The sequence below is a fragment of the Papio anubis genome, chromosome 19 (genome assembly GCF_008728515.1).
Source record: "Papio anubis isolate 15944 chromosome 19, Panubis1.0, whole genome shotgun sequence".
In the NCBI taxonomy this organism is placed as follows: domain Eukaryota; kingdom Metazoa; phylum Chordata; class Mammalia; order Primates; family Cercopithecidae; genus Papio; species Papio anubis.
Window position 1 is genome coordinate 53,373,867 of NC_044994.1, and position 15,325 is coordinate 53,389,191.

Consider the following 15,325-nt stretch of genomic DNA (forward strand, 5'->3'; position numbering starts at 1 on the left):
CAAATGATAAATATAATAACTTTGGAGCACATTGTTCAGCACATTTTTTCTTGAATTCTCACTATTATCTAGGTAGGAAAAGGAAGACCTGGAGAACAGGTGAAATGCACCAAAGGATTCTTCTGAACTTTATTCTCCAACAAGTCTTTGAATCTCACCCTAAAGTAATGCAGGTCAGTAAATTTCTGAAAGTTCAGAAACATTTTCCCTGTCCTGCTTTAAGTCTAGTTCAGGCATTGATGCTGCTAATTAGGAATTGTAAAGAAAGTAAATTATGATTGGTTATTTAAACATAAAAAGTTACTGGTGGCTTAGAGCTAAATACTTCTACTATGCTAAACAACTAGATATTAAAAAAATAAAAGTTAAGGTTGTTTATCTCCTTTAAGGGGTCATTACTATTGAAAGGTCCAATATCAAAATAGAAGCTTCTACAGCACTGAGACCTGAACTGCATGGAGGAATTGGATTTCTGCAATTAGAATATCATGTGTGAGAGAAAAACCAAAGCAGGGCTCAGCAATGTCACTAGAAGAGCAGGCATAGTAAACGTGAAGAAACATAAGATCATAAACGTGATTATGTCATTTACAATTCTGATGGTACAACAAACATATTTGTGACTTCACAGCCTGCTATTAATACTATAAGCTTCAACCTTTATAAATTCATTTGTTTTATCATTTGAGTGGGTGCATAAGGAAACTTTTTCCTTCTCTTTCATGTACAGTCTAAATCAAATGCAATTTTATTGATCTCCCATGGCACACAAAAATGAAAGAAGAGATTCAGATTGACTCTAGATTTAATGGACTCTCAAGCCACTCACATAATGGTAGCTCTTATCATGAGACTACCAAATAATGTCAGCCATTGACAATGTTTAGATATGTTGCACAGGCTGTTGGTTTTGAGTCTTCAGGAACAGCGGTGGTACTCCAAAAAATTAATACTGGCCACCTTAAAGCTAATTCTAATTTGCTCTATATTTTTATCTCTGCTAAATTGCATCTTACATAAAGTTTTTCATAGTTTAAGGCCATGGACGAAAAGTATCCTTGAATGCATATTGTGTTAAAATTGAAAAGTTATTATATTCTCTGTTTTCTAGAGTGTTTGAAAGAAATGAATTAAGGTCCAATATAGAATATGCTTTCCTGTCCACATAGAAAAGATGCCAGTGAATTTACAGTAAAAGAAATAAAGGTGAGAGGAAGAGTTTATAATGGCTGATCTACTTTAATTCTTTTTTCATTCAAGTTATTATTTCTTAATATTAGTTAATAAATTCTACTCTGGTTGGCTTTCTAACTTACCTGTAGACTATCATAGCTCTTTTAAAACTGTGGTCATGTAGTCAAACCACTACAAAATATTAACAAATGGCATATTCACATGGTACCCAAGTATATAGTCAAAATTTCCTCACCAGAAACAGTGATAGAATATTACTTCCTACACTTGATTGTGTGAAGATTAGGTACCCAGTTCAATTGCAAGGAGACCAAAATTAGGAAATGTGTAGTGAATTCAAACTGCCCCTTTCATTGTGGGCATATAAGATTCTTCCAGTTGCACATTGCTGTGTAATAAGTCACTTCAAAACCTAGTGTCTTAGGGAAAAAATGTATTATTCTCATAAATCTGAACTTCAGGCTATCTGTACTAAATTTTGCATTGGCTGTGACAACTCAAAGCATGGGATCTAGTATCTTCTGTATGCTTCCTCATTCAAAGCTGATGAATGAATTAGAAAGATTCAAACAGCTGAACGATAACCCAATAGAACTTTTGCCATTTTAGAAACTTCACTGTGAGTTACATGAACCATTTGTTTTTCCAAACAAAAAGAAAGTATAAAACTAGAGTAGATACACCTCCAGAGAAGAAAACACAATATTTGAGTTCTGAGGCAGAAAACTGTAGTTGAAAGTTCTAAATACTTAATGTATCCCCTGACCCATCCAACAAGCATATAATTCAGTAGATCTATTTCAAATATAAATGCTCTATCAAAAAACATTAGTAATGATTAGAAAAGAAAGAATAGAGAATCGATAAATAGATATGATTCAAAAAATTGGATAAAAGACACATAATAATAAAATTAAGATAAACATCATATATCAGAAAAATTGCCACAAAGTTTAGAAGACAATATTATTTTTCAAAACTCAGGTGTCTTAGATAAAATAAAATTGAATCATCTCAAATATTTTTTGCATTAAAATAAAATAAATAAGTAAAAAACTAAATTGAACTAATAAAAAGATAACTGTGAAAAAAATAAATAGGAGAATAAAATAGAACATACCTTGGAGATACTGCAGATGAGTTCGAGATCACAGCAATAAGGCAAGTCCTGCAATAAAACAAGCCACATGAATTTTTTGCTTTTCCATTGCATATAATAGTTATATGTATACTACACTGTAGTCTACTAAGTGAACAACTGCATTATGTCTAAAAAAGTATCTTATTTTAAAAGTGCTTTATTGTTAAAAAGGCAATCATCCGAATCTCCAGAGAATGCTAATCTTTTTGCTAGTGGAGAGTCTTGCCAGTGTTGGTGGCTGCTGACTGAACAGGGTAGTGGTTGCTAAAGGTTGGAATGGCTGTGAGAATTTCCTAAAAGAAGACAACAGTGAATTTTACTGAATCAATTGACTCTTCCTTTCACAAAAGATTTCTCTGTAGCATACCATGCTGATTGATAGCACATTACCCTAGCAGAACTTCTTTCGAAATTGGAGTTAATCCTCTCAAGCCCTGCTTCTGATTTATGAACTAAGTTTATGTAATATTATGTAATATTCTAAATCCTTTATTGTCATTTCAACAGTGTTCATAGCTCTTTAGCAGGAGTAGATTCTTTCTCAGGAAACCACTTTCTTTGCTCATGCATAAGAAGCAACTCTTTATCTGTTGAAGTTTTATCATGAAAAATGCAACAAATCAGGCCCATCTTCAGGCTCCGTTTGTAATTCTAATTATCTTGTTATTTCCACCATATCTATCATGTACTCCACTCAAGTCTTGAACCCCTCAAAGAAATCCATGAAAGTTGAAATCAACTTCTTCCAAACTCCTGTTAATGTTGATGCTTTTATTTCCTCCCATGAACCACAAATGTTCTGAATGGCATTTAGAATGGTAATTACTTTCTAGAAGGTTTTGGATTTACTTTGTGCAAATCTGTCATAGGAATCACTATTTATGGCAGTTACAGACTTACAAAATGCATTTCTTAAATAATAAGACTTGAAAGTCAAAATTATTTATTGATCCATGGGCTACAGAACAGACGCTGTGTTAGCAGGCATGAAAACATTAATCTTGTATGTCTCCATCAGAGCTCTTTGGTGACTAGCTACACTTTCAATGAACAGTGATATGTTGAAAGGATTTTTTTTTTTCTGAGTGGTAGGTCTCAACAATAGACTTAAAATATTTAGTAACACATGCCATAAACAGATGTGATGTCAGCCACTCTTGTTTAATTTATAGAGCAAGGGCATAGTAGTTTTAGAAAAATTCTGAAGGGCTTTAGGAATTTTAGAATGGTAAATGAGCACTGGCTTCAACATAAAGTCACCAGCTGCATTAGATCCTAACAAGAAAGTCAGTCTATCCTTTGAAGTTTTAAAGCTCCTAGACATTATAGTCTTAGATGGCATTTTCTTCCAGTGTAAGGCTGTTTTGTCTGTATCAAAAATCTGTTGTGTGTGTGTGTGTGTGTGTGTGTGTGTGTTTTTAGTGTAACCACCTTCATCAATGATCTTATCTAAGATCTTCTGGATAACTGGCTGCAGCTTCCACACTACCACTTGTGGCTTCACCTTGCACTTTCGTGTTATGGAGACAGGGATGTTGGTCTAATTTCAATGCTGTTGTGTCACGGAAGTCCCAAGAAAAGGGAGAAAGATGAGGGAACAGCTGAAGGGTGGAGCAGTCAGAACACACACAACATTTATAAATTAAGTTTGCTCTCTTACGTGGGTGAGGTCCATGACACTCCAACAAAATTACAATAGTAACATCAAAAATCATTGATTACAGATCACCAGAACAGATATAATAATAATGAAAAACTTTGAAATACTGTGAAAATGTTCCAAGAATGTAACAGAGGCACAAAGTGAGCACACACTGTTGGATAAAGGGCACCAATAGAAGCTGAACATAGGGTTGCCGCAAACCTTCAGCTTGTAAAAAAATGCAATATCTGTGAAGCACAATAAAGAAATACAATAAAATGAGGTATGCCTATATATGAATGACAGATAAGGAAGTAGGACAGATGCATAATTGATAGTACTAAAGAAAAGAAGAACAGAATAAATTTATCAAATTTTTTGAAAACACATGTTTGAAATACAGAAAACCTAGAACTTGCAGGCAAAAGTACAGTATTTGAGGGATAAAAGGATAAGTAATAATTACTATCTATCTATCTACAGTGGTAACATTTATTTTAAAAGCCTTTGAAGTTAAGGATAGAAATACAAAAGACATCCAGGGGGAAAAAAAGTTTTGTCACCTATAATGGGGAAAATATCAAAGTGATACCAGCACTCCAAATAGCATATTTCATGCTGTATATCATTTCCAAAGAGATAAATTTTTCATTTAAAAGAGTTTTGCATAGGAACCAAGATGGCCAGCTACCTGCAGCTAGGAAGAACTTCCCACACTGAGAGAAACCAGACCATCAAGTAGACTGACAGACTCCAAACAGATCTTCAGAAAGAAGACATTGAGAGTAGACAGAGTTCATTGAGAGTAGACAGGCTGAGGGGGAGGAAGCTGGGAATCCTGCACTAAGTCGCTGAGCACAAGGACTTATACCTGGGCAGGACTGCCTTGCCGGTGAGATGGGGCCAATCTGATCTCTGAGTGCCTGCCTACCTGCCAGCCTCTCCAAGAGTACCTACCTGGTTGCACCCACTTGCAGTACAACCTCAGCTGCCCAATTGAAGTGTTTGCCAGAAGCTGCCATCATAGCTCTTTTGCCAGCAGATTTGGCCTGCCCATCAGAGTGCTTTTGCAGACTGACCCCCACCAGTGTTCACCTACCCACAGCCTTCCCCCACCAGTACACACTCATTCACAGCCTCCTAGTGCCACCCTAACAGCTTGCATCTGCACAGAGCCCCACCACTGCTTCATCAAAGAGCTTTTGCTGGCAGCTCCCATCGGAGTGTTGGTAGAGAAGACTGGGAACACCATGGTCTCTCCAGTGCAGCAGGTGCTTAAACTTGAGGGGCCAGAGGACAAAGCCACAGGTTTGGTTCTAGCCCCCTAGGGCAAAAGCATGCAGCCCAGGAGTGCTAAGCCAAGCCTTGATCCACTGAAAGCATCCAGCAATGAAGCCAATTGACTAAATTTAACTTACACTGCAGTCACACCCTCAAGGGCATCAAAGAATATCTAAGCAAAAAGCCCATTCCAAATGACAGAAACCTCAAGGATTAAAGGAATATCAACCCACTCACATGAGAAAGAACCAGCAAAAGAACTCTGATAACTCTAAAAGCCAGAATATCTTCTTATCTGCAAATAACCACATTAACTCCCCAGTAGTGGTTCTTAACCAGACACAAATGGCTGAAATGAGAAACAGAATCCAGAATCTGGATGGCAAGGAAGCTCATTGAGATTAGGAGAAAGCTGAAACCCAATCTAAGGAAAATGGTAAACAGTCCAAGAGTTAAAGGTGACATATCCATTTTAAGAAAGAACAAAACTGAACTTCTGGAAATGAAAAATTTACTGCAGGAATTTCAGAATGCAATCAGAAGCATTAATAATAAAATAGACTATGCTTGGAATGTCAGAGCTCTGAAACCACTCCTTTGAATCAACACAGGCAGACAAAAATATGAAAAGAAAAAAACAAAATGAACAAAGCCTGCAAGAAATATAGGATTATATAAAGAGGTCAAGCCTACAACTCATTGGCATTCCTGAAAAAGATGGAGAAGGAGCAAGCAACTTGGTAAACAGATTTGAAGATATTGTCCACAAAAATTTCTCAAACCTTGCTGGAGAAGTCAACATGCAAATTCAGAAAATTCCCACAACCCCTGTAAGGTACTATACAAGATGACCACCCGCAAGACACACAGCCCTCAGATTCTCTGAAGTCAATGAGAAAGAAAAAATTTTAATGGCAGCCAGAGAGAGACAAGTTACATACCAAGGAAATCCCATCAGGCTAACAGCAGACTTTTCAGCAGAAACCATACAATCCAGAAGAGATTGGGAGCCTAGATTCAACATCCTTAAAAAAAAGAAATTCCAACTAATAATTTTATATCCATCCCAATTAAGCTTCTCTAATTAGGCTAAGGAGAAATAAAATGCTTTCAGACAAGCAAATGCAAAAGGAATTCATTACCACAAGAAATGCCTTACAAGAGATCCTTAAGGGAGTGCTAAACATGGAAATGAAAGCTGTTACCCGCCACCTCAAAAACACACTTAAGTTTATAGCCCACTGACACTGTAAAAAACCATACAATCAAGTCTATATAACAACCAGCTGACAACATGATGACAGTATCAAATTATCACATACCAGTATTAACCTTGAATGTGAATGCACTTAATACCCCACTTAAAAGACAGAGAAAGGCAAGTTGAATAAAGAAGCAAGACCTAACTGTTTGCTGGCTTTAAGAGACCCATCTTATTTGCAATGACTACACTAAGCTGAAAATGAAAGGATGGAGAAAGTTCTATCAAGCAAACAGAAAACAAACAAGAGCAAGCACTGCTATTGTTATTTCAGACAAAACAGACTTTAAGCCAACAACATTTATGAAAGGACAAAAAAGGGCCTTACATCATGGTAAAGGATTCAATTTAACAAGAAGACTTACCTATCCTAAGTATATGTGTACCCAACATTCAAGTACCCAGATTTGTTAAACTAGTTCTTAGAGACCTACTAAGAAACTTAGATAACCACATAATAAATGTGGGAGATATCAAGACCAAACTGACAGTGCTAGACAAATTATTAAGGCAGAAAACTAACAAAACAATTTGAGACCTAAGCTCAACAGCTAACCAAATGAACCTAACAGACATCTATAGTACTATTTGCCCCCCCAAAATAAGAGTATACTTTCTTCTCATCTGCACATACACATAACTCTAAGATCAGCCACATCCTCAGCCATAAAGCACTTCTCCACAAATTCAAAACACCTGAAGTCCTACCAACCACACTATTGAATCACAGTGCAATACAAATAGAAATCAATACTATGAAGATCTCTCAAAACCATACCATTACATGGAAATTGAACAACCTGATCCTGAATGACTTTTGGGTAAAAACGAAATTGAAGCAGAAATCAAAATATTATTTGAAACTAATGAACACAAAGATACAACATGCCAGAATTTCTGGGACACAATTAAAGTATGTTAAGATGAAAGTTTATAGCACTAAATGCCTACATCAAGAAGTTAGAAAAATCTCAAATTAACAACATAACATCACACTTAGAGAAACTAGAAAAACAAGAGCAAATCAACCCCAAAGCTAGCAGAAGGAAATAAATAACCAAAATTAGAGTTGAACTGAAGGAAATTAAGGCACAAAAATCCATATCAAATATCAATGAAACCAAAAGTTCGTTTTTTGAAAGAGTAAATAAGATTGATAGATGGTTAGCTAGATTAATAAAGAGAAAAAGAAGATCCAAATAAACACAATCAGAAATGAGAAATGTGACAATATTACCTCATAGAAATATAAAAAACTGGCCAAGCGTGGTGACTCATGCCTGTAATCCCAGCAATTTGGGAGGCTGAGGCGGGCAGATCATTTGAGTTCAGGAGTTCAAGACCAGCCTGGCCAACATGGCGAAACCCCATATCTACAAAAATGCAAAAATTAGCCAGGCATGGTGGTACATGCCTGAAATCCCAGCTACTCAGGAGGCTGAGGCAGGAGAATTGCTTGAACCTGGGAGGCAGAGGTTGCAGGGAGGCAGAGGTTGCAGTGAGCCAAGATCAAGCCACTGAACTCCAGCCTGGGCAACACAGCAAGGCTCTGCCTAAAACAAACAAACAAACAAACAAAAAACAAAAAGAAAAGAAAAAAGAAATATAAAAAAGCCCTCAAAGACCATTATGAATGCCTCAATGGACACAAACTAGAAAACCTAGAAGAAATTAATACTTCCTGAAAACATACAACCACCCAAGATTGAAATGTGAAGATACTAAATCCTGAACAGACCAATAATTGGTTCAAAAATTGAATTAGTATTTAAAAACCTAGAAACTAGAAAAAAAAACCCCTAGAACATTTAGATTCACAGCCAAATTCTACCAGACAGATTAAGAAGAGCTGGAACCAATTATACAAAAATCACTCCAAAAAACTGAGGAGGATTGACTGTTCCCTAAATCATGCTATGAGGCAAGCAGCATTCTGATACCAAAATCTGGCAGAGACACAAGGAAAAAAGAAAATTTAAGACCGATACCCTCGATGAACGTAGACACAAAAGTATTCAACAAAATACTATCAAATCCAATCCAGCAACACATAAAAATATCAATAAACCATGATCAAGTAATCTTTATTTCAGGATTTCAACAGGATTTCAACCATGTTGAAAGGTTGGTTCAACATATACAAATCAATAAACGTGATCTATCACATAAACAGAACTAAAAACAAAAAAATCACATGATCATCTCAATAGATGCAGAAAAAGCTTTTTATAAAATTCAACATCCCTTCATGTTAAAAATTCTCCACAAAATAGGCATTGAAAGAACATACCTCAAAATGATAACCATCTATGACAAACCAACAACCAACACTATACTAAACAGGCAAAAGCTGGAAGCATTCCCCTTGAGAACCAGAACAAGAAAATGATGTCCACTCTCATGACTCCTATTTAACATATTGCTGGAAGTCCTAGTAAGGACAATTAGACAAGAAAAGTAAATGAAAGGCAACTGATATGGATTGGATCTGTATCCCTAACCAAATCTCAAGTTGAAATGTAATCCCCAATGCTGGGGGTGGGGCCTGGTGGGAAGCGATTGGATCATGGGGGTGGTTTCTCTTGGTTTAACACCATCCCCCTTGGTGCTGTCATGGCAATAGTGAGTTCTCATGAGATCTGGTTGTTCAAAAGTATGTGGCACCTCCACCACTCTCTCTCTTCCTCCTGCTCCAGCCATATAAGACGTGCCTGCTTCCCCTTTGCCTTCTGCCATATTTGTAAGTTTCCTGAGGCTTCCCTGGAAGCAGAAGCTACTATGCCTCCTATACAGCCTGTAGAACTGTAAGCTAATTAAATTTCTGTTCTTTATAAATCACCCAGTCTCAGATATTTCTCTACAGCAGTATGAGAACATACTAATACAACGTCCAGATAGGAAGAGATGGGGATAAATTTACTATCTTTGTAGATAATTTGATTCTTTACAGAGACAACTCCATAGTCTCTGCCCAAAGGCTCCTAGAACTGAAAAACCATTCCACTCAAGTTTCAGGAGACAAATCAATGTATAAAAGTTAGCAACATTTCTATGCACCAATAATGAACAAGCTGAAAGCCAAATACAACCATTCTCAATAGTGACAAAAGGGATAAAATATCTAGAAATGCAGCTAACTAGGGAGGTGAAAGATCTCTACAATAAGAATTATATAACATGGCTGAAAGAAATCAGAGACAATATAAACAAATGGGAGAACACTCCAGGCTCATGGAGAGGAAGAATCAATAGCATTATAATGGTCATACTGCTGATAGTAATTTACACTTCAATTTTATTGCTATCAAACTATTAATGTCATTTTTTTACAGAATTAGAAGCAGCAATGCTGAAATTAATATGGAACAAAAACAGAGCTCGACAGCCACAGTCATTCTAAGCAAAAAAGAACAAAGTTGGAGGCATCACACTAACTTCAAATTATACTACAAGGATATAGTAATCAAAACAGCATGGTATTGGTACAAAAACAGACACATATACCAATGGAACAGGTTAGAGGACCCAGAAATAAAACCACACACCTACAATTTACAAGCCACACACCTACAACAATAACCTTGCTATTGTCTACAATATCAAACAATGGGATTAGGGCCCCCTATTCAATAAACAGGGCTGGGATAACTGGGCTAGCCACATGCAGAAGATTGAAGCTGGACCCCTTCCTTTCACCATCTATGAAAATAAACTCAAGATAGGATTAAATACTTACATGTAAGACCTGAAACTATTTTAAAAACCTTGAAGAAAACCTACGAAATAGCATTCTAGACATAGGCACTGGCAAAGATTTTATGATGAAATCCCTAAAAGCAATTGCAACAAAATCAAAAATAGACAAGTTAGACCTAATTAAAGAACTTCTGCACAGCAAGAGAAACTATCAACAGAGTAAACAACCTACAGAATAGGAGAAAATATTTGCAAATTATGCATCCCATAAAGGTCTAATATCCAGAATCTGTAAGGAATTTAAACAAATCAACAAGCAAAATGCAAAGAACCCCATTAAAAAATGGGCCAAGCACATAAACAGACACATCTTAAAAGAATATATACAGCATGGTCAACAAGCATATGAAAAAATGCTCAGCACTACTAATTATTAGAGAAATGAAAATCAAAACCACAATGAGGTAACATCTTACAACACTCAGAATAGCTATTATTAAAAAGTCTAAATATGAGGGATGTTGCTGAGGATTCAGAGAAAAAGGAATGCTTATACACTGCTGGTGAGAATACAAATTAGTTCAGCCACTGTGGAAAGCAGTTTGGAAATTTCTCAAATAACTTAATACAGAACCATCAATCAACCCAGCAATCCTATTAACGAGTATATACCAAAAGAAATATAAATCATTCTACCAAAAAGACACATGCACTCATATGTACATCACAGAATAATTCATAATAGCTAAGGCATGGAGTCAATATAGATGCCCATCAATGGTGGACTGGAGAAAGAAAATGTGGTATATATGCACTATGGAATATTACATTGCCATAAAAAAACAGAACAAAATTGATATGGTTTGACTGTGTTCCCACCCAAATCTCATCTTGGAGTTCCTATTATGTCCACATGTTGTGGGAGGGACCCAGTGGGAGGTAATTTAATCATGGTGGTGATTACCCTCCTGCTGTTCCTGTGATATTTAGTGAGTGCTCATGAGTTCTGGTGGTTTTATGAGTCTTTTCCCCTTCGGCTTGGCATTTCTCCTTGCTGCCACCATGTGAAGAACGATGTGCTTGCTTCCCCTTCCACCACGATTGTAAGATTCCTGAGGCCTCCCCAGCCATGATGAACTGTGAGTCAATTAAACCTCTTTCCTTCATAAGTTACCCAGTCTCAGGTATGTCTTTATTAGCAGTGTGAGAACAAGCTAATATAAGAATTATTATTTATTATTTGCACCAGCATTGGTGGGACATAAGGCCACTATCCTAAGTGAACTAATGCAGAAACAGAACATTGAGTACACTGGGAACAAGGAAGAAAGAGTAGACACCGAGGCCTACTTGAGTGGGGAGGGTGAGAGAAAGGTAGGGGTTAAAAAGCTACCTATTGAGTACTATACTCACTACCTGGGTGACACAACCATTTGTACACCAAACCCCAGTGACATGAAAATATTCATGTAAAAAGCCTTCACATGTATCTCCTAAACCGGAAATCCAAGTTGAACTATATATATATAAAATATATATATATGTGTGTGTGTGTGCATATATGTGTGTGTATATATATTTAAAGAGCTTCGTATTTACCCACATGTCATTTGTCATTTCAATATTCTGATATATAAAAGCTTTTGAATAATATACATACCATTAAATTTATAGGAAACAAGAAACTCCCTGCTTAAATAAAAGTAAAATGCAGTAAATACATTCAAATAAAATAAATAAAAATAAAAAGGATTGGGCCAGACACGGTGGCTCACACCTGTAATCCCAGCACTTTGGGAGGCCGAGGCAGGTGTTCGAGACTAGCCTGACCAACATGTCGCAACCCCATCTCTACTAAAAATACAAAAACTAGCTGGGAATGCTGGCGTGCACCTGTAATCCCAGCGACTCAGGAGGCTGAGGCAGAAGAATCGCTTGAATCCGGGAGGTGGAGGTTGCAGTGAGTGGAGATCATGCCACTGCATTCTAACCTGGGTGACAGAGTGAGACTCTGTCTCAAAATAAAAATAAATGAAATAAAAAGGATTGGAGGGGCAGAAGATTTGAAATACAATGTAAAAAGCTGTGAAGTGATTGCTTATATCTTAATGACAGCCTAAAGCCATTATAATCCATTAAACCATAACTTCTTTTCAAACCCTTGAAAGGCAGAGGTCTCAGGACAACCAAATAGCCTTAAATCTAAAGTAGGGCAAGGCCTACAAGCAGAGATAAGACATGAGTTCTGGATTACTTTCAGTAGAGCAGAGGAGGAAGATGGAACTGCCATACAGAATGGTACGAATAAAGCTACAATGTTTAATAAAATGCTAGAGGCCAAATGTAGGCTAGTATGACAGTGTAGAGATCCTGGGAGTCATAGACAAAAGAGGAGTTTGTGTTCACTTACAAATCCTTCTCCATGGACTTCACCAGTTACTCAAGAGAACCACTGGGACAATGAAGAAGCTGAAAAATGCCTCCCACAGGGGCAGGCCTTGGGGACAACAACAGATTTTGCTATTTGATTTTTCTCCTCTATTGAACAGAAGACTTGTGTAACTGGAAAATAAAAGTAAACCCTCTTTCCCCAAGGAGCAGACGAAGACTCATGGCAGCTATCAGAAGAAAAAACTAAAAAACAAAAACAAAACAACAACAATAATAAAAATACCTCTACCATTAATGGAGGGGCAGAAAAACTTCCTGGTCCCAAAACTTAAAAGAATCCTCTCACTGTGGGAGAGGTATGATCTTTAAGAATACCCTCCCCATGAGGAATCTAACGGACTAAAGCTTAATAAGACCAATAGCGTCTTTCTTTATACCTCCCATACTGCTATAGAAACCCTCTTAATTATAGTTTGAAATCAGGTAGCATGATGCCTCCAGCTTTGTTCTTTTGATTTAGGATTGTCTTGGCGATGCAGGCTCTTTTTTGGTTCCATATGAACTTTAAAGCAGTTTTTTCCAATTCTGTGAAGAAAGTCATTGGTAGCTTGATGGGGATGGCATTGAATCTATAAATAACCTTGGGCGGTATGGCCATTTTCATGATATTAATTCTTCCTATCCATGAGCATGGTATGTTCTTCCATTTGTTTGTGTCCTCTTTTATTTCACTGAGCAGTGGTTTGTAGTTCTCCTTGAAGAGGTCCTTTACATCCCTTGTAAGTTGGATTCCTAGGTATTTTATTCTCTTTGAAGCAATTGTGAATGGAAGTTCATTCATGATTTGGCTGTCTGTTTGTCTGTTACTGGTGTATAAGAATGCTTGTGATTTTTGCACATTGATTTTGTATCCTGAGACTTTGCTGAAGTTGCTTATCAGCTTAAGGAGATTTTAGGCTGAGACTATGGGGTTTTCTAAATATACAATCATGTCATCTGCAAACAGGGACAATTTGACTTCTTCTTTTCCTAACTGAATACCCTTGATTTCTTTCTCTTGCCTGATTGCCCTAGCCAGAACTTCCAACACTATGTTGAATAGGAGTGGTGAGAGAGGGCATCCCTGTCTTGTGCCAGTTTTCAAAGGGAATTTTTCCAGTTTTTGCTCCTTCAGTATGATATTGGCTGTGGGTTTGTCATAAATAGCTCTTATTATTTTGAGATATGTTCCATCAATACCTAGTTTATTGAGAGTTTTTAGCATGAAGGGCTGTTGAATTTTGTCAAAGGCCTTTTCTGCATCTATTGAGATAATCATGTGGTTTTGGTCTTTGGTTCTGTTTATATGCTAGATTACATTTATTGATTTGCATATGTTGAACCAGCCTTGTATCCCAGGGATGAAGCCCACTTGATCATGGTGGATAAGCTTTTTGATGTGCTGCTGGATTCAGTTTGCCAGTATTTTATTGAGGATTTTTGCATCGATATTCATCAGGGATATTGGTCTAAAATTCTCCTTTTTTGTTGTGTCTCTACCAGGCTTTGGTATCAGGATGATATTGGCCTCATATAATGAGTTAAGGAGGATTCCCTCTTTTTCTATTAATTGGAATAGTTTCAGAAGGAATGGTACCAGCTCCTCCTTGTACCTCTGGTAGAATTCAGCTGTGAATTCATCTGGTCCTGAATTTTTTTGGTTGGTAGGCTATTAATTATTGCTTCAATTTCAGAGCCTGCTATTGGTCTACAGCATGGTACTGGTACCAAAACAGAGATATAGACCAATGGAACAGAACAGGGTTCTCAGAAATAATACCACACATCTACAGCCATCTGATCTTTGACAAACCTCAGAAAAACAAGAAATGGGGAAAGGATTCCCTATTTAATAAATGGTGTTGGGAAAATTGGCTAGTCATAAGTAGAAAGCTGAAACTGGATCCTTTCCTTACTCCTTATACGAAAATTAATTCAAGATGGATGAGAGACTTAAATGTTAGACCTAATACCATAAAAACCCTAGAAGAAAACCTAGGTAATACCATTCAGGACATAGGCATGGGCAAAGACTTCATGTCTAAAACACCAAAAGCAATAGCAACAAAAGCCAAAATTGACAAATGGGATCTCATTCAACTAAAGAGCTTCTGCACAGCAAAAGAAACTACCATCAGAGTGAACAGGCAACCTACAGAATGCGAGAACATTTTTGCAATCTACTCATCTGACAAAGGGCTAATATCCAGAACCTACAAAGAACTCAAACAAATTTACAAGAAAAAAACAAACAACCCCATCAAAAAGTGGGCAAAGTATATGAACAGACATTTCTCAAAAGAAGACATTCATACAGCCAACAGACACATGAAAAAATGCTCATCATCACTGGCCATCAGAGAAATGCAAAAAAAACCCACAATGAGATACCATCTCACACCAGTTAGAATGGCAATCATTAAAACGTCAGGAAACAACAGGTGCTGGAGAGGATGTGGAGAAATAGGAACACTTTTACACTGTTGGTGGGATTGTAAACTAGTTCAACCATTATGGAAAACAGTATGGCGATTCCTCAAGGATCTAGAACTAGATGTACCATATGACCCAGCCATCCCATTACTGGGTATATACCCAAAGGATTATAAATCATGCTGCTATAAAGACACATGCACATGTATGTTTATTGTGGCACTATTCACAATAGCAAAGACTTGGA

At 37.0% G+C, this 15,325-nt stretch overlaps 1 long non-coding RNA gene across 1 annotated transcript in view; it reads right to left on the reverse strand.

Moving 5' to 3' along the window:
• Positions 1–2,312: 2,312 nt before the first annotated feature.
• LOC116271487 overlaps positions 2,313–15,325 on the reverse strand; it is a 189,575-nt gene continuing 176,562 nt past the window's right edge. Inside the window, exon 3 of the long non-coding RNA XR_004180093.1 lies at positions 2,313–2,362. This is a non-coding gene — a long non-coding RNA (uncharacterized LOC116271487). The remainder of the gene's footprint in view (positions 2,363–15,325) is intronic.